This window comes from Emys orbicularis, chromosome 4, assembly GCF_028017835.1.
Source record: "Emys orbicularis isolate rEmyOrb1 chromosome 4, rEmyOrb1.hap1, whole genome shotgun sequence".
Lineage (NCBI taxonomy): Eukaryota > Metazoa > Chordata > Testudines > Emydidae > Emys > Emys orbicularis.
The window spans coordinates 13,815,179-13,839,945 of NC_088686.1; the positions used below are offsets into that span (position 1 = coordinate 13,815,179).

General features: G+C 44.0%; 1 protein-coding gene across 1 annotated transcript in view; it reads right to left on the reverse strand.

Moving 5' to 3' along the window:
• The window catches only part of RTN1 (reticulon 1), a 186,384-nt gene that overhangs the window by 86,212 nt on the left and 75,405 nt on the right, over positions 1-24,767 (reverse strand). The gene's annotated exons all lie outside the window — the stretch shown is intronic.

A 24,767-nucleotide genomic window follows, 5' to 3' on the forward strand; every position in this document is an offset into this window, starting at 1 on the left:
TTCCCGAGCATCTGACAAATCCGGTCCTAACGGCCAGATTTTCAAAAGAGAATGTTGGGTGCTTTCACTCAGAATTTGAGGTCACTTTGGAAACTTTTCTGCCTCCGTTTCCCCTTCTGTAAAAGAGAATGTTGGGTGCTCAAAATTAATAATACTTACCTATCTCAAGGGAGTGTGGTGTACATCACTTAGTTAACTTCTGTACGAGCTACAAAGTATGAGTGTTGATAATTGTTAATATCAACCTAAAGAGTTGGATGGATTAATTATTATTTAAGGATTTTTCACTCATTGTTAAGGGGAATGCAGTAGTATAGCATAAGTATAGTATAGTATGGAGTTTACCCACCTCTCATTTGGGGAATATGGTATTTATCCCCCTCTAATTTAAGGAATAAAGCAATTAATCACTCCTACTCTCCTGTGCTAAACCAATCCTGGCTGTATGACCATCACAACTGATGGGTGTGTTATCTACCAGCTCATTATGCTCAGCCAAAAATGCATTTTAATGGCACATGCAGTTTTCATCCCGATGTCATTCTAGCCTAAACCCACTTCAAAATAAGGGCACTGCTTGGCCTGGAACACTAGAAAGGTTAGTTTACCCACTTCTTGTTTTACCACCACACCCCTGGGGAGATCTTTGCAATGCAATGATGGAACAATATGCCCATGCCTTCCCTAAAACATAATGCTGTCAAAACATAACCACTGCCATCACTGAGTCTTAGAAGAAAGCCGTTAAAACAGCAACCAAGTGCAGTAAATAACCACTCAATGGCTTTGTGTTGAGGAGAAATATAAATATTCATGAATATGCCTTCCTGTTTCATTTTATTTTCCAGGCACAGTTTGTGAACATATTTCCCGGAAAAAAAATTGTGTACATTAAAGTCCCTAGCGCCCAATCATAGAGTCATAGATTTTCCTAGAGTTTAAGGCCAAAAGGGACCATTAAATCACCAAGTCTGACCTCCTGTATATCACAGACCATAGATTTTTACTCAGTTAGCCATGAATGGAGCCCAATATCTTGTATCTATCACCTAACTTCCAGAAAGGCATCCAGTCTTGATCAGAAGACATTAAGCCTGCAATCCTTCTGCATATGTCCCACTGAGATCAGTGGGAGTCCTGCACCTGGAATGAATGCACTGCCAGGTTTTATTTAGCCTGCAGAAATACTGTGAGAGGTGTGATGGTTCTTGAGGTAACCAGGACTGTGAGCCACCTGGTTATCCCCTCCCTCCAATAAGAGGGAGTCTTGCTTGTGCTTAACCAAGTTTCAGTTTCTTAACATCACCAGTTAGTCACTCACACACTCTTCTCTGGGCTATGCCAGGCCTCACTTTGTCTTGCAAGGTAACAATTATAGAATACCAGGGTTGGAAGGGACCTCAGGAGGTCATCTAGTCCAACCCCCTGCTCAAAGCAGGACCAATCCCCAGACAGATTTTTGCCCCAGATCTCTAAATGGCCCCCTCAAGGATTGAACTCACAACCCTGGGTTTAGCAGGTCAGTGCTCAAACCACTGAGCTATCCCTCCCCCTAATTAGGTGCACCCCAATCCCCCAGTTCCTTGAAGCATTCCCCTGTAGTGTTCAGCCCCTTATCCACTGAACACTCACAGAAATACCAGGTTGGCTGTCCCTGGAGAAACAGTATACACAACAGTTTCAACTCACGAGTGGCACCAGGTTTAATATCACTGCACTGAGATATAATTATAGTGAAAACAACCAGTTTATTATCAAAGATTCACGATTCAAATGACAGTAAGAATGTTGGAAACAAAGAGTTACATATAAAACAAAATCATATCATGCTTTCTAGAGACTAAATCTGACAGGTTAACCTTCTGTATAAAGAAGTTTTATCCCACTCTTCTGCAGCATTTAAACCGGAGTTGGTTGAGATCCCATTTTTATGCATGTAAACACACTGCCTGTTTACTTCCTAGATGCAGGATAAAGGTGTGTTTTCTTTGCCTTCTGTTTATATCGCCAAAGTTCCTTGTCTGAACTCAGAGTCAAGATAACCATCTGTGGCTCATTTTTCATGTGCTGCTTGCCTGTTGTTTTCATATCTCTCTGAATTCACCTGTAAATGGCTAGCCATTGTGTTAGCTTACAGTGGTTAATTTACATTTCTTGCCTGACAGAAAACCTATTGGTCAACCCTGCCTATTGGTCAGCACACATACCTAACTCCTTACCTAGCATCTGTACATCCATTTCACAGTGATATTAATGAGCAGTGTGGCCCTGGCTTTCATTTAGGACCCCACATGATATTCTTTGATGAATCAGAAAGTACACATCAGAATCAAGACATTCCTGTAACCTCCTTGCCAATGGGCAGTGAGAGGTTATTGGGTCATAATAGGCATTGAGTGGGACTTTCAATCATGCAATAAAAACTACCACACAGACAAGTTTCACAAACCAATGGGGAACATGCTAGCCAGATTCTGATCTCAGGGGCGATGGTGGCTTGTGAAACGAACATGTGGCTAGGAGTGAAGGACATCTGGATTCTATTCCGGACTCTCCTATTGACTTGCTATGTGACTCCGGACAAGTCACTGCCTCTCTCTGCTATAGATTCCTTCTTAGCTACATAGGGCTAATAATGTTTCCCTGACTTTGTAAAATACCATATAAAGGCAGATAATTATTTATTTTTATTACACTGGTGCAAATCCAGAATAACTTCATTGTCTTAAGTGGAGTGACTCCAGATTCACACCGGATTAGAATTAGCCTAAACCCTGCTACCATCAAGCAGACTCGAAGGTCCTTGGGTCCAAGTGAGCTCCATGTTGCACTGGACCCAAAGGGGGAAGAAAACCCAGCTTTATGTCATCTACATCCTCATCCTGAGGCAAGCCAGGGACTGATTTGTCCCCCAGTTTCAGAGCTGCTCTAATTTGCACCCAGCAGCCAATGACTAAGGATCTTATCTGGGGATGGCTCACCGGATTACTGCAGTGTTCCAGCCAGACCCCTTTAGCTTTGCCCCTTCTACACCTCCCACGCTGAGGGCTCCATACTCCAGGAGGACCCTTAGCTCACTGGCTAAGCCAGTTTTATGACCCCTTTTGTGCTGAAGGGCAGGGTTGAGGTGCTGTCCCCAATGCACCTGTGTTCAGGTGCCCATCCTGTTCTCCAGGAGATAACACCCACCAAAGACAGCCTTCTTGGAGCTGATTGAGGGTAAAAAAAATCCTGAAAAAAAATCACTTTTTCATTGAAAAACCAAAACATTTTTTTAGCAGAAAAATCACTGAAAATGGAACATTTTCAATTTTTGGCCAAAAATGGTCTGTTTTCTGCTGAAAAATTGGAGCTTGCCAGGAAAGCAGATGCTTGTCATCGAAATGTTCATTCAGTCAAAACCCCAGTTTTCCATAGTCCTCATTTTCAGTTTGTCTTTTCTGGGCTCCTCTATGCCCTCTCCCCCATGAGTGGTGCACTCCTCGGGCTGGTGCTGAAAGAACGCACAGGTACACCTGCCAGAGCTAGTCACTCAATCATGTCCTCCCCCTCCCTCCCGCTTTGCTGACCAAACCACTCTCAATATGGTTGGAGCCAAAAGCAGTGTTGGGCCTAGAAACTCTGAACACTGTGCCTGCTATTTAACAACAGCTGTATCTATCTTAGGTACTTATATGACCCGTAGTATCCAAATGCCTCACAATTTTTAATATATTTATCCTCACGACAGCCCTGTGAATTAGGGAAATGCTATTATCCCTATTTTACATATGGAAACCTAATACACAGAAAGGGTAAGTGACTTGCCCAAGGATGTCTGTTAAAGAGCAGGGAATTCAATCTGCATCTCCCAAGTCCTAGGACAGTGCCCTAACCACTGGACCATCTGATTTGCCACTAGGCCACATACCGCCTGTTATGTTCACAGCATACACAGAGAAGGTAGAATAAAAAACATTTATATTCTCCCTGAAAGGTTACAACATAACCCCACTTCAGTTCTTAGAATCCAGAAATCTAACACACAGCAGCCAGTCATCAGTCACATGAGGATTCACAACACTTTCTCTTTTTGCAAACACAAAATTGTTCCTGTGAATGTTCATGGAATGCTGGGGGTGCGGACCCAGGCAAAGCAAATTCAAAACCAATGTTCACAAATGCTTGTTTGCAGTATTCAATCAGCTCAACCCACAGCATATATATGTCAGATGACCATGCCTTAAAAGCTCTTAGCATTTCTGGTCAATAGCTTAGTACAAGGGTAATCGAAATTGTTGGCTTAATAGGGACTTAGCAGAAAGTCACTGATACTTAGTGGTTATAGCACAGCAAAACAGATGATTGCTAATATTTTTGTTAGAGGCTGGTATCTGTTTAGCTTTTCAGTAGAAAAGTTAAAAATAAAACATGTATATGCTAATAAAACATGCTAATAAACATTTACAATTAAAAAAAAAAAAGTAATAGTGTAGTTGATGGTATCAAACATAACTGTTGCTTTTTAATAAGATCCCTGTTGATCCTTGATCATTTTCCAATGCCAGATCAGAAACCAGACTTCTAACTGATGTTACGAGGGTGAAACTAGAGTTGTTTCTAGGTGTCAGTATTGCATTAGCATAGCGCACTGAGAAATCCCAACTCCCAGGACTGCTGCGGGGTTCATAAGATTGTGTAATGATGAAATCGACTAATTACAAGGGTTCAGTGCAGATCCACATTTATATAGGAGATGATTTTAGAAACTTTAACTCCAATTGTAAAAGTGCCTCAAGAAAATATTAATACATAATTACTAGTCTGGCCATTAAAGATTGGGAAATCTATAACTGCTGGCTAGAAGTTGTATCTAGGCTCTAGCGAGGTGCAGATAGCTACCCTTTTATTGAAGAGTGGTGTATTCAGAGCCGAGTGATTAAGCAGACTCCCTCTAACTTTAAATTTATTCAGATTCAGTTCAATATCCGTGGGAAAGGGAGGGATGAAAAGCCCTGGTAATTGACACTGAATTTAATCTTGTTTCAAACGTTCCCCCAAAACTTTGCCTGCCAATTCAGGTAAAGCAAAACTATTCACTGACAGAAAGGAGCAGTCATGATGTCCTGTAATACAAGCCTTGGAGAAATAATATATCTGAGTGTTGATCCAGCACATGTTTGTGGAGATGGCTAATGGAGATTAAAATGTGTCTGTCTAGTGTAATGGTTTACTCCCCAAACTGTAGGGAAATCAGCTGATTTTTAAATCTCTCCAGAAAACTCTAGTTTGCTGGAGAGGCACTTTTTCTTGCAGACAGGGAACTTTTATCTTTATGAGAAAGAAAGTTGTTCATTATCTAAAGGCTCATTGTTGGTATTCTCCCTATGAGAAATTCACCAGGTAAGTCCCACTTAACCTTTGTTTTGAGAACTGACTTAAATGGGACTTAAGTGGTACACAGGCCTTGACTTTCTGCACAGGGTGAATTTTGTTCCTGGGGCAAAATACTGGTCCCATTGAAGTTAATGATAAAAGCCCCATTAATTTCACTACTGGTATGTAGCTAAGAGACTATGTGACTGATTAAATGGCCATGGAACTCAATGGGAGTTCTACATTTATGCTAAACTAACATTTATTAAATGTGTTTTCAGGGATTGAAAAGAATAAGAGAGTTTGAAAATGGATATTTTGTGTCATCAGGGCTAAATTATCAACTGACCAAAATGATCTCCATTAAAGGCTAAATTCTGAAGCTATTAAACAATTGATGCTGAAAATAATTTAGAAATCATTGGTTCCATATAGAGTAACGTTCTGAATTTTAAAAAGGCAATTGATGTCCAATCTGGATCAATGAAAGATTAAGTGCTCCATGGTAATGGAACAGAACTAAAAGTTAGCTGAGGATAATAGCTGAGAAAAATATCTAATTCAAATAAGTGATTATTATAGTTCCTGCAGAGTAGGGTATGTTAAATCTCACTCAGTGAATAGTTTAGAATCTTTTGCATGTGCCAAGAAAATTATTAGGCGCATGTATAAAAGAACCAGGATCCATGTTAACAGGTCTTTAACAAGTTGTCAGAAAGGTAGGTTATTTAAATATAGACAGGCACTCAGATACCACTGTGATGGCCTCCAATATATGATCGCTGAATTAATTCATATGAATGTGAAAGTCTAGTTCTAATCTGAAAAATAATTGTAAAAATAGCAACACCAGGTTCAGTGTTGATTGTATCTCATTGATCTTTTTTTCAGATCAAATCTACTAAATTTTCAGAGGGGGAGGCATTGGCCTTGAGGCCCTCTTCACCATTACACCATATCTACAGATACTACCTGTTCAATTCAGGCCAGCCTTTTGCAGTGCAACAACAACTTTATTGAACTTACATCCTTTACAACAATGCTAGATATGCCTATCTGCCAGCAGATGGTGCTCTTTGTACTAACTTAGATAATTTTTTCACATCTTAGCTCATAGAGAGCCGAGAAGCGATCTACTACAGTATATGCAAACTCAGCGTTTACATTTCTCTACAGAACTCTCATGAGCGTGCCTGTATGAAAGATTTAACTTAGCCATGTACAGTATGGTCAAATATGGACAGAATCAACTGCAACTGGCTGGCAATCACTTTGTGATACGTTTATGTGATGGACATTATCAGATCTCCCAACAGTCCTGGGTTTTGTGAGACTATCTCCCTTTGACCTCCAAGCCCTCCCTGTCCCTGCTGATGGGTAGTTTGCCCTGGGCCCATTTGAGAGGGCCCTCAAAATTGAGTGACATTGTGACCTGGCGCCTGGAGTCACAGCACCACTCAGGTTTAGCTCATCTGCCCTTCTGTAGATGGAGGCAGAGGGGAGGACAGGCCAAATTTAAGTGGCATTGCAACCCTGTGCACTAGATTGATTGCCAATCAAATTTGGCTTGTCCGCCCCTCCGTCTCCATCTACAGAGAAGAGGACAGGGCAACCCTGAGTGGTGTTGTGTCCTGCTTTAGTCACTTGAAATGGTGGGAGGTATGCATTATAAAAAATGAATGTATTGCAGCAGAGCCAAATTGCATTCACATCCTGGACAGGGGCAGATGGGAGGATGCTTTGTGCTGACTCAACCCAGCTGGCTAGACTTTGCTTTAGTTCCCTGAGACAGGAGAGAGACCATGCAGCTGATGAGAAGGACTGAAGCTGTGACATAGTTATCCTTCTCAAGGAGTTCCCCCCCCAACCCCCACAGGATCTCAGAAGGAAAGCTGCAGTGTGGCGAGACAGTAGGGTGACCAGATGTCCTGATTTTATAGAGACAGTCCTGATTTTGGGGTCTTTTTCTTATATAGGCTCCTATTACCCCCCACCCCCTGTCCTGATTTTTCACATTTGCTGTCTGGTCATCCTAAGAGACAGGGAGGCTATGGGTCACAGCCCAAGTGATGAAGGGGCTCCAGGGCAAAAGGATGGGGGAGGAAACAGCAGACCTGATTCCCTCCTCTCACACTGGTTTTACATCTGGGTAACTCCACTGCCTTCAGTGGAGTGTCTCCTGATTTACACCCACATGATAGGGGGAGCAAGCCCTGAACTCTTACAATCTTGCATTAGACAACGGTGGTATCATTTGCATGTCATCTTTCCCATCTGAAGGTCCAAAGAAGACAGCCCAGAGCCATGGCTGGGTGTTTTTTCCTCCCCTTGAGATGTCTACTGACTCCATCTCAAGCAGACTCTTGAGCAATTCAGAAAACCAACCTGGGTAAGTCATGGCACTGGCTAAACTTCTAGCGCAAGAGCATTTTATCTGGGAGGGTTGTGTAGAGAACAGGGACACTCAGGAACACAACGAGGGGCTAAATCCTAAGCAGTGCTGAGCTCCCAACTCCCATTGTCTTCAATACGATTTGTGAGTGCTCAGGATGTTTCCCTGACTAAGCAGTGTACCACAGCCACCATTTCTATGCTAGATTGTTAAAAGGAGAGGCGAGTAGGTCTCAGTTTGGGGCCCAATCATTGGAGGTGTTGAGCACCTTGAACTCCCACTAACATAAACAGGTGTCAAGGGTGCTTAGCTCCTGCCAGGGGGTACTGAGGGGTCCCAGGATCAGAGCAAAGTTACCAGCCAGGCTTGCAAAGTGAGTGTATAATAAATGATTCAGCATTTTTCCCCCCATGGAGAGAGACCGCATGCACAGCCTGCAGGCTTTCCACTTCAGCAAACAGGCTGAAATAAAACTTGTCCTGGCAGTAAAGTGCTGGTATAAGTGTCTTTGACAGCTCTCACCAGTGGATTAGAAAACATGAAAATAAACAGCACCGAAAAGAGTCGTCGTCCCCCACCATCAGCAAAAAATCTTCCAGCGTTCTAAGCGTGAGTTTTAAAAAGAGGTGATGCCATCCTCTAAATAGGAACCAATAGTGTCCTCGGGGCTAAATCGTCATGGTAATTATCTGACTGAGGATGACACTCATATCACTTTGCCATTTCAACAGAAAGCCAAGCATCCTCAGAAATGAAAAGACAGGTACAGGCAGTATAATGTATGTGTTATAACAATAATATTATCAGTAGTAACTTGACTTGTAAGGTATGGTTCAAGGATACTAAAAATCTTCCTAAAAAGCTATCCAATGCACTTCTCTAGGGCTGATTAAGCTCCGGTTAAGAGAGAGAATGTATTCTTATTTCATTTTACTCACACAGTACCACTACAGTGATCAAACTTAGGTCAAAGGATAACATTTTCAGAAGCATCTATGTTACATAGGTGCCTAAGGGCTTGTCTATATGGGGACACTCAGGAAAATTAATCTGAATTGGCTAAAGGTGTGATTTAAAATGGATTAGTTCAACTGCATCAAATCCCTATGTGTGGACACTCTCATTGAGAATTAGGGTGCCCTTGCTTCAGCTTATTTCAATTCACTAAATTAATGCCACTTCAATTCTGAGTGAGAATGTGCACACAGGGGTTTAATGCAGAAATCCACTTTTAATTTACATCTTCAGTTAATTTGGATTAACTTTCATGCGTGTCCCTGTGTAGACAAATTCTAAGCCCTATTTTCAAAATGATGTAGGCACTTAGGAGCCTTAAGTCTCATGGGCTTTCAAGGCTCCTAAGAGAATGCTTGGTGGGGGAGGTGGAAAGAGAATTTGGATAAGGTTCAAATAAGCATCCAGAGAGATCTGAGCTGAAACTCTGAGCTTTTGAAGGCCAGCCATGACTGATGGAACCCTGCTCAAAACGCAGTCCATTTCTTGTCAAACACTCAGAGGAAAGGGTACCCTTCTGCTCTGGGCTTCGTTTAAACTCCCTGAGGTCTAAGCTGCTTCAGCAACATAAATGCTTTGAAGAGACAGAGGATACATCTACACAGCAAAACGAAACAAAAAAAACCCCATCCAAACCCCATGGCAGCGAGTCCAAGAGCCTGGGAGAACTGACTCAGGCTTGCGGGGCTCACACTGTGGGGCTCAAAATAGCAGTGTAGACATTCAGCCTCAGGCTGGAGCCCATGCTCGGAGACTCTCCCCGCTCACCGGGTTTCAGAGCTTGGGCTCCAGCCCAATGGAATCATTGAACGCTCAAGAGAAAACTTAATTTTCTAACACTGCATAACACCTACAGCGAAGTGTTAGGTACAATACATCACAGACAAGAACTTGGGGCTGGGGCAAATTAGGAGTGACTCCATTGAAGCTAGTGGAGTTACAGCTGTGGGAAGCTGTCACAAGAGAGAGACATCTCAGACTCCTAGAGCAAACAGAGTCTGAAGATTTGAAATCATCAGCTTCAAATCAGGATCAAATCTAATGCCCAAGGGAAAGCAGCCAAAACTAGGTCAGAAAGGACATGGCTATATGAGCCTAGGCTCACAATCTAGAACAATTGTCTAAGTATTTTTTTCCTATAGCATCCAACCATTGCTCCAGCAATGCAGCACCACTAATGAGAGCAACAAGTGGAGCATTAGAATAGACCGGCCACTCGTGGCTGCTGTTATTTTGTTTACGATAGTGCTACTCACTGGTAGCACTGGTGAGAAATGTTGAGAGAAAACAGGTAATATAGATCCAGCCTGCGTAGGACCAAGGGGAAGATGTACTGGGGCAGAGTGAAGGAGACAAGGCACCACGAGCAATTAGCATCAAGAAACACTAAAAGCAGAAACAGTCTGATGCAGACAACCAGTCACCTGGCCACTCACAGGGCCAGGGATCTAAAACGCTTGCATTGTTTGTTCCTGTGTTAAGTGATTTCTCTCTATTTTTAGAAGCGGGAGGAGGGTGGTCAGAGGACACGTCTAACATGTCAACTGAACATTTTTTGACAGTACATTAAAGGAAGAGTTGAATCTCCAAGGCAGTGGCAGAATACGAGTTAGATTTACAGCTGGTGTAACTGGTGTAGCTCCACTGGCTTCATTTTACACCTACTGAGGATTTGGCCCTATATGTTTTGACATAGATGCTACAAAAACTTCTACTGTACATTTAAAGTTAGATATATGAAAATCAGTTCCTCCTTTACTTACCAGCCAAGATTGGAATTTTGGGTTCTGTTCCTGCAAGAGATGAAGCTCCAAGCAGGGATAGGAAAACCTTTGTAGCCATTGCACATTTCTAATGAACATACCAACCCATGTGCTATTTCAGGAACAAAATGATACAGCCGTAAGACACTCCACATCTTTTGTGTTATAAGAGCTTTTCAGAATGAAGGAAAATAAGAGAGTAGAACCACGAATCTCCAAAGTTCTGAGGGGACACCAGAAATATGTAGATAATTAACGAGCCAGCCTGGCAAGCTATGGAATCTGCGCTCCGGGCCAGTGGGCAATGAAGATTTCAAAGCCACCTGGGCTGAGTGACTGCCCCACTTATTGAAAGGTTTCTAGGCTTTCTAAAGACCTTAGATAATCAGGGTTTTATTGTGCTGTTTGCCTTCATTCTGAACTATTGTTTCTTAAAATGGCATGATGTGGGGGCTAGATTGTCCTTTGGCCTAGCGTCTGTGTGATAGTCAATGTGACACCCTGGCACCCCCTTATTCACCACTGTCATATAATTAGGATATGTTTTGCACAAAGCATGCCTTGTGAGGTATCGTTCTAAAAGTCTTGATCTGCTAAACATTAATATCTCATTGGATTGTATGAGCTATCATTCTATGTGAAGTTATGAAGTATGTGGTACTGAAACACACTGTGAGGTTGAAAACACCCACAAGCAGCCTTTCAGGTACAATAGTAAAAAGGCCAAACAATGTTAATGGCTTATTGAAGAAATGCACACAAGCACAAGGATTACCCCAGGAAGTATGTACAATAGAAACCTCTCAGAGATAGCACTAAACAATGGGAAGTGTTTGACCCAGGTCACAGCAAAATTGCTTTTCAGCAAGTGGGAAGAAGATATAAAAGGGGAAAATGACATCATGATGGTACCTCACCTGAGGAACAAAGACTGAACTGGGGGAAGTGCTGGTCCCAGGCTAAAGGGATTTCTAGCCTGTGTATGAAAACCTGGGAAACCCAAGCTGCAAAGCAAAGGCAGCTTGTGCCTTAAGAATCTGCCAGCCTGTTTATCTCTCAGGATGAGAATTTGCTAATTCATATCCTACCTATCTAGTATGTTAAGATCAGTTTGCGTTTTTGTTTATTTACTAGGTAATCTGCTTTGATCTGTTTGCTTTCATTTATAATCACTTAAAATCTATCTTTTGTAATTAATAAACGTATGTTATGTTTTAATCCAAACCAGTGTGTATTTGACTAAGGTGTCTGGGGAAAATCTAAGCTTGGTTACCACAAGTGTGCATGGTCCTCTTCACATTGGGGGAGAGGTGGACCAGGTAATAAACCCATATACTGGCCAGATTTGATCAGGGCAGGACGGTACTGTTCTGGGGTCCAAGACTGGGAGGCTGGTGGTCAGAGAGCCTGCATGTAACTGCAGCTGGGTGTGTCCCTACCTGTGTGAATGCTGGTGAAAGTGCAGGCTGGAGGGCTTTGCAGCTTGTCACAGCAGCACAGTGTGAGAGGGAGCCCAGGCTGGTGGGTCAAAGGGCTCAGTGGTACCCCAGCTCCAGGTGGCACTCTGGGGGGAACCCGTCACAGTCGCCACCTTGACTGACACACTGGGGACTGAACCAGGGACTTGACAGCTAAAATCATGAGCTGCTACAGCTTGAGTTAAAAGGTCATACTCCCTCACTGGGGCTGTAGCAGACTCTGTGGATTAGGCACAGAGGATGGGGCAGGGAAAGACACCTGAAACACATACTCAGCAGTGGGTTACACCAGTGCAAGAGGCATAAAGATCATCACACACACATCCCTCTGACTGCCCAGTCCTTGGGTCTAGCAATGCAGAAGCAAGGAAGCGCTGCATACTCGCTACTCATGGTTTGGAAAATATGGACATGGATTGGACAGAGCCTTGTCTCAGCCCCACCCCCTCCTCAACAGACTGGCCTGCACAGCTGAGCTACTGCAGATATCATCATTTGCTTCCAGTATAGGAAAGCAGCAAATTACTATGCCCCGTCACAAGGGGGAAGCCAGGTGGAAACTGTGTCTTCCCTGTGTTGCGCTTGGGGAGGTGCAGCGATGTACTGCCTCATAAACAGGGTTTGTGGCAAAGTCACAATCTCTCCCCCAGGGGTCTTACACAGTGTAACTGGTATTTAGTAAAGCTTTCCTGTTCGCTTTGAGAGTAAGCCTAACTTCAGGTCTATAATTTGTTGGAATGTATATTATTAAAACAGGTGGGAGTGAACAGCTTGATCTAACACTGTGCACAATCCGAGATTGGTTGTTCGGATGTGCCACCCTCTGCGCAGCCCTTTGTTTGGCTTTGCAAATGAAAAACAAACAGAAGCGCCCAGATCACAATCCCTATTGTCACTTTAATAAATTCCCTCTATGCACAGGGAAAGCAGGTAGCTATACCAACCATCACACAAGGTAAAAATGATGAATATCCCCAATCACCAGCATGCGTTCATTTTCTTTCTCTATCTGATGCGTGGGCTAATAGCTCCTGTGCAGTGAAAACAGAACAGCAGCAGCCCACCATGCTAATCATGGGCCATATTCATGGAATATCAGGGTTGGAAGGGACCTCAGGAGGTCATCTAGTCCAACCCCCTGCTCAAAGCAGGACAAATCCCCAGACAGATTTTTGCCCCAGACCCCTACATGGCCCCCTCAAAGATTGAACTCACAACCCTGGGTTTAGCAGGCCAATGCTCAAACCACTGAGCTATCCCTCCCCCCATATTGGGCTCAGTGACTGCAAACTGACATTTGAGCAGAAGGCAACAGCATTTTTTTGCCTCTGAAAACAAACTAGATGCTAGGAGGCCACCAGGCTAAGGAAGAACAGTACACAGAGGGATTCAAAACATGCATAATTGATACCAGCACTGCACCAGTTCAGCCCATTGCATGTTGCAAGGAGCCAGTTAAAATCTGCAGTCGTTGGCAGTAATATCTGACCTAGATACTAACTTCAGTTCAACATGGGAATTCTATTCTTAGACTACTCAGCGTAGCAAGCCGTTCTTGCAGGGTGACCGCGGAATGTGATTTCCTGAATCTGTCGGCTTTGTGCTGTCACTACATATGTGTGCCGTGTAATTATGTTCACAAAACACAGGAGCTGGCCTGAGCAAGGGGTGACAGAGCAGAGAACGAACCCTGCCTCAGAGAGTCAGAGTCCCTCCCCTGCTCTCTCCTTCCTCTGGGGAGGGAGTCAGGATTTTTAAAAGCACCGAAAGATGCAGATAGGCTATGGTCGGCATCTCAATCTGAGCAGGGGAACGCGGGGGCTTACTCCCCACTACAGTCCTGTACTGCCAAGTAAGGACTGTGACAATCTAGCCCCAAATAACAAAGTGTCATGGATACTGTGACATTTTTGGGCCTGATCTGATTTTAGTGCTGATTGCTTCCAACAAGCTGGTGATCCCCTTCCTCTCATACTGATCTCTAGGGGCACCGAGAGAACCCAGCACATTTCAGGAGGTGCCTAGCACTTTGCAGCATGTGTCCCGTTATCCCTTGGCCCATGCAGGGAGTAACGGGGACTCCCATTTGGACCCTACCAGCTCACCTGTTTCAGCAGGGCTCTTTCTTTCTCATGCTGAGAGTTGCTACGTGTCCCAAATTTCGCATGACTTTGCTCGTTGTAAGGGGCGTTCCCATGGCATGAGAGCTTTGCTGGCAGGATAACTGTCCCAAAAGATCATTCGAATGACAGTTGTCAGTGCATCTAGAGGAGTTTGTTTTTCAGGACAAAAGGAAATAGGTGTATAACGGGGTGGCACCCACCTCTCGCGAGCGCCCCCTGGCTGAGTGCGTGTGCCTGCAATCTCCCAGTTTGTAGTGACCCCTGTCGGTGGTTTCTCAGGTGGGTTTTCAGTGACTCAGCCCTCTGGCCGAGTCACACACACTGTCTGTATGTGAAACAGAACAGACCCCTTCTGGGGTATACAGTCCACCAGGGGCCTATCCCAGTACCCCTCTGTTGGTATCTCTGTAGCCCTCTGTGGACTCAGTCTTTTACTAGTCCCAGCCCTGGTATGGGGCCATACCCCCAGAACTTCCTTCCTGGAGACATTGTCTTCCTGCAGCCCTCCCTGGGCTCAGTTCTTACTCAGTCCCAGCAGCCAGCCAGCCAGCCAGGAGCTCCCTCTTGCTCCCCAGCTCATCTGTCCGTGGTCCTGCTGCTCCTTCAGCCAACTAGGAACACAGTCCTCACTCCAACATCTCCAGGCAGCAACTGACTGACTCTGGCCCTGAAGCTCCTTTTATGTGAATCTGCTGAGCCCTGATTGGCCGCTCCCTGCAGCCTCCCTCATTGGCTGCTTCCCCGCAACCGCTCTAAACCATGTGGAGGACTTGTCTTCCGCTCCTGTCTGGGACGGGGTGTGGCAGGACCCTGAGGCCTCCAACCAGGGGCCTCTGGGCCTAGTCTACTCCGTCACAAGGTGGCAATCCTAACAGAATCCTTACAGGAAAATATTGTTCTCTAATAGAACTTCAGGGCTCCCAAGACCTCCATCTACCACTGCTAGATTTATCCGTGGAGCTAAGAATCCCCACCCCTGTTTTTCTCTAAGTTGTTTATGGAACATGTGCTTTAACAGAGCTGCAAATTCTGAGCTTGACATTATGAAGACATCAACTGCTCACCATCTAACTAATCTATTCCATCTGTTGTACTTGCAAGGCACCCATTACCATGGTAGCTGTGATAACATTTTGAGTTCACCCTCCTGAGGAAAAGGAATCAGGAAGACCTTTTTAAGCATGTTCAGCATTGGCCTAATCTTGCTCCTGCTGAAGTCACAGCGAGGTCAACATGAGTGCTTTGGAAAAGCCCACCCACACTGTCCACAGCAAATCCTTAGGGAGATCAGTTAATGAGGCTTTAGTCACCCGGCTAGTCAAAACATTTCTGTTAAAACTTTTTTTTTTGACAAAAAGTTGGGTTTCCAACTAAAGTGTTCATGGCAAGTGTTTGCTTCCCTCAGTGTTTTTCATTTCAGTTTTTCACTGGAAAATCAAAATCCCCCAAACTGACCCTTTTTTGTTTTCTGCCAGTTTTCAGCCATTTTTTTTTTATTTTTGACAAAAAGTCAAAAGTTCCTGCAAAAAAAAAAAAAAAAAAAAAAATCCAAACATCCTACCAGCTCTAAAAATAAGTTATCTTTTGCCTGCATTGTCTAGCATTTGCCAAATGGTCTGAATAGGAGGAGAATGCCAAACCACTTTCTCTTCAGTCCTTTCAGTCTCCTCAGGAGTCATTGTGTCAACTCACAGGCTGTACCTGTACGGTGCCAGGAGACACTTGGGATTTGATTACTGGAAAAGCAGTGCCAAATAAAACTGGCCAGCGGGTGAGGAGGAATGCCTTAGAGTTCCAGTTTGTGGGACTTGTTTTACAGTTTAGAAACTCCCTTTCTTCCTCCCTCTTTTCAGCTGTAGTAATGGAGCTCTCAGAGCTGCACAACCCTGCTACAGTATGGTGCCCAAAGGGACATGTTGACCGCTTGCTGCAAGTGGCACAAAATAAGTCAGACTGCAGCATTGCCAGCCAGAATATATGGTCTTGTTTTCATTGTCTTGCCTTTTTTTCAGTGAGGTCGTTCGTCTGATTGTGTTTGGAATGGCTGCATTGACCCGTGGCGGCCTACATCTAAAGGCAAAGTCTACAGCAGTGTTTCTCAATCAGTTTGATACCAGGGACTGGCTTGTTGCCTTCCTAAACTGTGTCAGGGAGATCTCAGGGACTGGCGCCAGTCCATGGACCAGTCGTTAAGAAACACTGGTCTAGAGCACCTACCGAATGGAAGAGGATAAGAAAAGGCGAGAAAAAGTCAGCTGAAGATGTGAAATCCTAAAATGGTGGTCGGCTGACTCTGACTGGATGATTCACAGCAAAAGGACCCATCAGTCTACACAGCTGACAACCAAGTCATGGAACACACAATTGTGCCACATGAATTGTATTCAGTCATAAAAAGCTTCAAAAACAGACTCCAATGAGAAACTGCTGAGCTTGAATTGATATGCAAATTAGATACGATCAATTTAGGCTTAAATAGAGACTGGGAATGGCTGAGCCATTACAAACATTGAATCTATCTCCCCATGTAAGTACTCTCACACTTCTTATCAAACTGTCTGTACTGGGCTATCTTGATTATCACTTCAAAAATTTTTTTTCCTCTTACTTAATTGGCCTCTCAGAGTTGGTAAGACAACTCCCACCTTTTCATGCTCTCTGTATGTGTATATATATCTCCTCAATATATGTTCCATTCTATGCATCCGAAGAAGTGGGCTGTAGCCCACGAAAGCTTATGCTCAAATAAATTTGTTAGTCTCTAAGGTGCCACAAGTACTCCTGTTCTTTTTGCGGATACAGACTAACACGGCTGCTACTCTGAAACCTGTATTTCTATTGTTCTTACTCTGCTAGCTTTTGCTGTGAAAGTTCCTGCATGTCATCTGTTAACACTATCCACGTTTCCACTGTTAACATCATCCTCACTATGACAATCCAAACATTATGGAATCCAGGAGGAGATTAGCACACTGGCATATGCTGCAAGATGGCAGATGGCTACAAGCTAGTCATAGTGGGATGTCTGAGCCACTCACTTTCATTTTCGCCTGAAAAATTGTGATGTAAAGAATAAAGAGAATATGTACTGCGTGCCTGATCCGAAATGAAAAACAATGACTAATGGGGGCATTTGATATGGGTTTATGACAAACATGTATCTACAAATATCATTATGAGAAAAGACCTTTTATCATCAACAGATGCAGCAAAGAGCACATAAATAACTTCCCATTGTATATTGTACTGCTCTGTAGACAGTGTTAAAGCATCTACACATTGATGCATAAATGATAAATGCAGATGACCGGAAAAGGTCAATATCTTTAAGAAAGCTAGGAGGAAGGATCTGGCGAACTATGGGCCAATTAGCATGATGCCTATTCTGGGAAATATTTGAGTGTGTTCTGTAATAAGTGAGTCAGAAGGACCATTGGGAGAAATGTGTCTAATAACTGACAGAGATAGATTCATTAGAAATAGGTGATGCTAACCAAATCTAACAGCCTTCTTGGGCATAGCAACTGATTTAGGAGGGAAAAGGAATTAAATGGATGTAGTATACTTGGATTTCAATAATACATATGATATAGTGTCATCTACAGTCATAAATATATAACACGTGTATTGGAAACAGGCACAGAGAGTAGGAATTAATGGTAAGGTCTCCAAGTGGAGGATGTTTGAGGGGTTGGAAACAGAGACCCATATTATTAAATAATTGCATTAACTATTTACAATGCAGGAAGTGTCAATTCACCAAGATGATTATCTGCAGAAAACACCAAATGTAGAGAAGTAGCAAATCAGGTCAGAACCAAACTGCAAAGAGTGGGCTGTGGGCAGTGAGCTGAGATTCAGTATTGCAGAATGTAAAGGATTGCACCTAAGAAGGGGCACTAAACAGCACAGATACAGATTATTGGGACAGCTAACAGGGAAGCCTAAGAAAGACATACAGAGTGACACTCAGTGAAAGAAGAGCTCATAGATCAACACAACATTGAGAAAAAAAGCTAACTGTAGCCCAGGGAGCTAGTTTAAGGTATCTTCCACAGCAGTAACGCAAGAAACCTACAGGCCTACATCCTGTAAGACAGTGTTTCCCAAACTTGGGACGCTGCTTGTGTAGGGAAAGCCCCTGGCGGGCCGGACCGGTTTGTTTACCTGCCTCGTCCGCAGGTCCGGCCGATCGTGGCTCCCACTGGCCGCGGTTCGCCAGGGGCTTTCCCTACACAAGCGGCATCCCAAGTTTGGGAAACACTGCTGTAAGACATTCACTTAAGTAGTTAGCATAAGGCTTTGAGGGCTGTGAGCCTTAGCATAAGTGAGTTACACAACAGTGACCCTGAATTATTGGGGAACTGGGAATATTACATTTAGGGGATTTTTGTATAAACTGATACCAGGTAACTGCAGGAATATGAACTGATATCAGCTTTTGGATATGTTAGAATAGGAACATCTGAAAAAGTACAACTTCAAACCTGGCTTGGCAATGAATTGGTGTATCTGATAATAAGCTGAGATCATTAATATACTAACCTCTAGGATAAGGGCACTCCAACATTATTACAGTGAGGAAGTTAGTTATGGACAAGGAGGCCATCCATCCATAGGAATATTCATGGCAGTAACGAGGCCCTATAGTAGGCCAAACCACTATGTAAGCTTTGAGATCTTGACCATCGGATTTGCTTGGCATGCCAGAGGCAGGGTACGACACTTGTGGAACACCACCTGTCTCCCATCACTAGGTCTCCAAGAAAAGACTGTGACTATACGTAAGGGGATGGTGCAGGACATGACCACCTTAATGCTTCGCTACAGCTATATTCACATTTGGGTTGGAACATTTGTGTTTTTACTTATTATGCTAATAACAGTATCTAAAGCTTTGCTTTGCCCTCAGTGTGTCATGGCTCTGCACCTTGGAGTTCCTAACCAGATACTGAACTTAATTCTGTTGTGCCTGATTCTGGGACTAGAACCTTTTAAACATCAGAAATTTAATCACTGGAAATAACTAATAATCAATCACCACTCAATGAATCAGGCCACATAATACTATTCCTGTATCAGGGGGATACCCTTAATATACAGAAGTCACATTTTAAACTAGTGTGTTTCTATAGACCACTTACACAAATAAGCTAGAAACGTTGTTTGGTTTCCTACAGTTTAGGAAAGGTGCAGAAACCCCCCCTACAGAATCTACAAAAGAAGGCACCAAAAATGGTACTTGCGTTGGAGGATAAGGCACATGGGACAAGCGGGGAGGGTAAGGCACAGATTAGGAAAGGCACAGAACCCCCCCTCCCCCCAGAGAATCTACAAAAGAAGACGCCAAAGATGGTACGAGCATTCGAGGATAAGTCACATGGGACAAGCAGGGAGGGTAAGACACTGTGGCAGCTAAATTTATGTACTGTGGAAAGGGGAGGACTCAGGGGACATGATCACAGTCTATATATACCTCTCAAGGTACCAATATAAATGAAGGAAGGGAATTAGTTACAGTCTCAGAAGATGGAGCAGTAGTTTGAACTTAAGGGAGAAAAAATTAGCCTAGATGTTAAGATTTTTTCCTAACAAAGCAAGAGGAGTGATCAATGCACCATCACTGCATTAGAACTGAGCAGACATTCCTGAGAGATGACATAGGATCCAAAAGGCAAGGAGTCAGGCTGGATGACCCCAGATGTCTTTTCTGGCCTCACTAACTAAGGGCCAAATTCTGCCTCACTTACTCACGCTGAGTAATACCTTAAGACAAGGGTGGTTGCATGGATCTCAGATAGACTACTCAGAGATTCTGAGACACTTGCTCATGGCTAGCTGTACCTTGCGCTGAACGTCGCTCCAGTGGGGTCAATGGGCTTGTTCGTGGAGTGAGGCACTACTGAAAATGAGGAAGGGTATCAGGAGCTGACACAGAGCCAGGTGCTACTCAGTGTGAGGAAGGGTTGCATAATCAGGATCTATGTTTCCCATTTCCAACAAAGAGAGTTACCCACTTTGAAGATAAAAGTGAAATGACATGCATGAAAGAGGCCAAATTAGGCATGAAAACAGGACTGTTTTAAGAGGACTTGTTTAGTTTATACAGGAAAGCACAAGCAGATATGCAGTTATAACACAAGCCAAGTATACAGCAGTGCAGAGCAAGGACATTCAAATAGCTCTGAATAACTGGACGTCAAGAAACTCAAAAGACCTCTTTGGAGATTTATCCCCATTTCTTTTGCCTAGGAGTTCCCCGGGGGGCATTACCACATGCAACAGAAAGGTCTTACTGGAATAGGATGCCATAGTGAAATTGGCTTTGGGGTCACTATGCCACAGCTTGTGTTTTACTAAGTAGAAATTTGTAAATAATTAATGGCAGATACCCACTGAAGTTTGCTCAGGAGCAAAGGTTACTGAATGAGGGGTCCTGGGGAGCTTTTTACATGGACAGGGCAGGCCAACTATGATAGACAAATCGTCTTGAAGAACCATGGTCAGAATCCTCTGCATCTAAAAAGACACTATGCTAGAGACTTTACAATAGGAAGCTTCCAAGTGGGAACTGGAAGGATATTTCCTCACCAGTTCCCCAGGGAACACATCTCCTTTATACTGCTTTCAAACTCTCCTCCTATCAGAGAAGAGGGCAGACACCGTCTCAGCAAGGAAGGAGGGTGTGTGCACTAGACCATGTGGAAAGAGCCTGTGGTGAGCACTTCCAGGCGAGTGTGACTCACCTCCCGGAATACCAAAGCCACAGCAGAAGGAAGCAGAGACATCTCCTGCAGAACCATCCAGACCACCAGTGCAGAGGGATTCTCTGATGAAAAGACACTCTTCCCCACCTAAGGAGTTTGGTGAGAGAGGCCATCCAGCCTACATCCCAGAAGATCTGGAGCAAGTCCAGTGATGGGAAGCTGGAACAAACCTCCACAAATAAGCCTTGTTCACGGGATGTGGAATGGTCTTAGGAAAGAAATTCTGTTTGGGAAAATAGGGTACTGTTCAGGCAGGCTGCCACAGCTCTCTGAGGGAGAGTTAGGGCAGTAACGGGGTAGGCATAGAAAGTAAGAGAGAGAGGGCTTGGTTCTCCACCATGTGTCTGATCAGCAGAGCAAAGCAGCTGGAAGGATGCTCTAAAAACTCAGGTGAAGATTCCCCCTGAACCAGGGGGATTCATAGATTCCCAGATACCAAGGCCAGAAGGGACAATGGTGATCATCTAGTCTGATCTGTAAAACACAGGCCAGAGAACTTCCCCAAAATAATTCTTAGAGCAGATCTTTTAGAAAAAACATCCAAACTTGATTTGAAAATGGGCAGTGATGGAGAATCCACCACAACCCCTGGTAAATTGTTCCAATGGTTAATTACAATCACTGTTAAAACTTTACGCCTTATTTCCAGACTGAATTTCTCTAGTTTCAACTTTCAGCCATTGGATCGTGTTACACCTTTCTCGGCGAGACCGAAGAGCAAATTACTAAATATTTGCTCCCAGGTAGATACTTATAGACTGTAATTAAGTCACCCTTTAAACGTCTCTTTGTTAAGCTAAATAGATTGAGCTCTTTGAGTCTATCGCCATAAGCCATGTTTTCTAATCCTTTAATCATTCTCGTGGCTCTTCTCTGAACCCTCTCCAGTTTATCAACATCCTTTTTGAATTGTGAACACCAGAACAGGACACAGAATTCCAGCAGTGGTTGCACCAGTGCCAAATATAGAAGTAAAATAACCTCTCTACTCCTACTCAAGGTTCCCCTGTTTATGCATCCCAGGATCGCATTAGCTGTTTTGGCCCCAGAGTCACACTGGGGGCTTATGTTCAGCTGATTATCAACCATGATCCCCAAATCTTTTTCAGAGTCACTGCTTCCCAGGATAGAGTCCCCCATCCTGTAAGTGTAGCTACATACTTTGTTCCTAGATGTATACATTTGAATTTAGACGTATTAAAATACATATTGTTTGTTTGTGCCCAGTCTCCCAAATGATCCAGATTGCTCTGAGTCAGTGACCTGTCCTCTTCATTAGTTACCACTCCCCCAATTTTTGGGTCATCTGCAAACTTTAACAGTGATAATTTTTTATTTTCTTGCAGATTATTGATAAAAATGTTAAGATAGCGTACGGCCACTATCTTCCAGGGACCACACTGGAAACACATCGCTCAGTGATGATTCCCTGTTTACAATGACATTTTGAAACCTATCAGTTAACCAGTTTTTAATCCATTTAATGTGTGCCATGTTAATTGTTCTACTTTTTAAAACAAAATGTCGTGTGGTAACAAGTCAAATGCCCTGCAGAAGTCTAAGTATTTTATGTCAGCACTATTACCTTTATCAATCAAATCTGTAATCTCATCCAAAAAAGATATCAAGTTAGTTTGGCAGGATCTAGTTTCCATGAATCCATGCTGATTGGCATTAATTGCATTACTGGCCTTTAATTCTTTATTAATCAAGTCCCGTATCAGCTGCTCCATTATCTTGCTCAGGATCGACATCAGGCAGACAGGCCTATAATTATCCTGGTCATCTCCTTGATCTTTTTAAAAAAATTGGCACATCAGCTTTCTTCCAGTCTTCTGGAACTTCCCCAGTTCTCAAAGATTTATTGAAAATTGACATTAATGGTCTAACGAGCTCCTCAAGCAGCTCTTTTAAAACTCTTGGGTTCAATTATCTGGACCTGCTGATTTAGAAATGTCTAACTCTAGTAGTTTGTTTAACATCCTCCAGAGATACCATGGGAATGGAAAGAGTGCTAGCATCACCAAATGATGAGACTGTATCATCTGACACCTGAGCGGCATAAAGGCTGTATATGCAGCTCTATGTCACATACTTGCCTTACTCAGCAGGAGGAGGATGGGGCATGCTAGAGGGGAGAAGAGCTGGCTCAGGGTAAGAACGCTGAAGTGAGAGAGCTCTCAGGCTGCTCTAAATTATGCTGGGGGCCATTTTAGCCCCTGGCTGGTCCAGGATTTGGGGAGCAGCAAAGTGACTTAGGGCCAGATTTTTCAAGGTAATGATATCAATGGGATTTATGCGCCAACATACCTTTGAAAATCTGGCCCTGAGAGCATAATCTTGGCCCAGCTGAGGGCTGAGAGCAGAGAGAAGGATGTGGGCATCATCTGTGTGTGATGTATTTTGGGCTCTAACCCAGGAGGCTACTCACATGGCAGTGTGGTTGCCATGGTAACAACTTATCCAATATTGCCAGAATCACTGTCTTAAAGTCTCATGCATTGGAACTAAGTGTGATATGCAAAAGCACCCCCTAGCCTTCTATTATATGATGCCTTTTTACTATGCACATTGCATCCCCTATATCTGAGGACCAATCTTTTTTCTGGAGTGTTTCAAAATGGAGGGTGCAGGGGATGATGAGAATTATAATTGTAAGGATAGGGGATTGTGTGAAGCGAGGAGGGGATTTGCAGTGGGTTATTTTAGGGAATGTCTACACTGCAAAGAAAAACCCATGGCACCGAGTCTCAGAGCCCTGGTCATTTGACTCAGGCTTGTGGGGCTTGGGCTGAGGGACTACAAATAGCAGTGTAGATGTTCCCACTCGGGCTGGAGCCCAGTAACCGAGAACATTCCCCCTCACCGGGTTTCAGAGCCTGGGCACCAGCCCGAATGGGAATATCTCACTACTAGTTCTGGCACTGCAGCCCAAGCTCCCAAGCCTGTGTCAATTGCCCTGGGGTCTGACATGTGGTGCTGCAGGTTTTTCTTAGCACTGTAGACATGCCCTTCAATGGCTGCACTATGGGCTTGATTTGCATTTACAGACATGATGATTCAGGCAGGTGCCAGGATCCTACCCTTGAGGAGGCATGTGACAATGTCAGGGTGCTGCAGTCTGTGATGGGTTAAGCTTGGGGCAGAGTATAAAGGGAGGGGGAAGCTAGGTCTATGGGAAGGCCGTGTCCTCTCCCCGCTGGCTGGCTGGTGCAGGGGAAACTGATGGGAATTGTTGCCCAGTGCAAGCCCTGAGCAAAGGGCCTTAAAAGATTAATGTCTGAAGCATTATTACCCTTCCCTGGCAAGTGAAACTGCCCATCAGTTAACAGGGCATCATAACACCCCTTGTGTACTCTGTGCTGCCTCGCTCCTCCCTCCCAGCTTTGTGACTTCTGCTACCGCCCGCATGTCTCTAACGAAGTGCTCTGCAGTCAGGGAGCAGAGACCCCTTCTGGCAGCACTCCTCTGCCCCGCTCACTGTAAATGCAGAGGGGAGCTCCCTGCGTTGCTTCAGAAGGATCTTTGTGTCCTGGTGGGAGGATTTTTACAAGCTGGGGAGGACCTGACCAGTGGGACCTGGCAGAAGAGGTGTCAGGAGGGAAGGAGAGGAAAGTATTTGTAATGGCAATTTAGAGATGGAGGGATGGACATTGGTGAGGGGATAGGAGGGAGAGAAAGTGAGAGGAGAAAACAGAATGGGGGCCAGAGGCTAACAACCGGGGAAAGGGAAACTTCCCATGGAGTGAAGTAGGTGGAAGGGAATGAGCATGTGTGGGAGCCGGTTGGAAAGAAAAGGGGGCAAAAAGACACAGTAGAAGAAAGAGAATGTGACCTGGCAAAGGGGAAAAAGAGAACTGGCTGGGGGAGGAGAG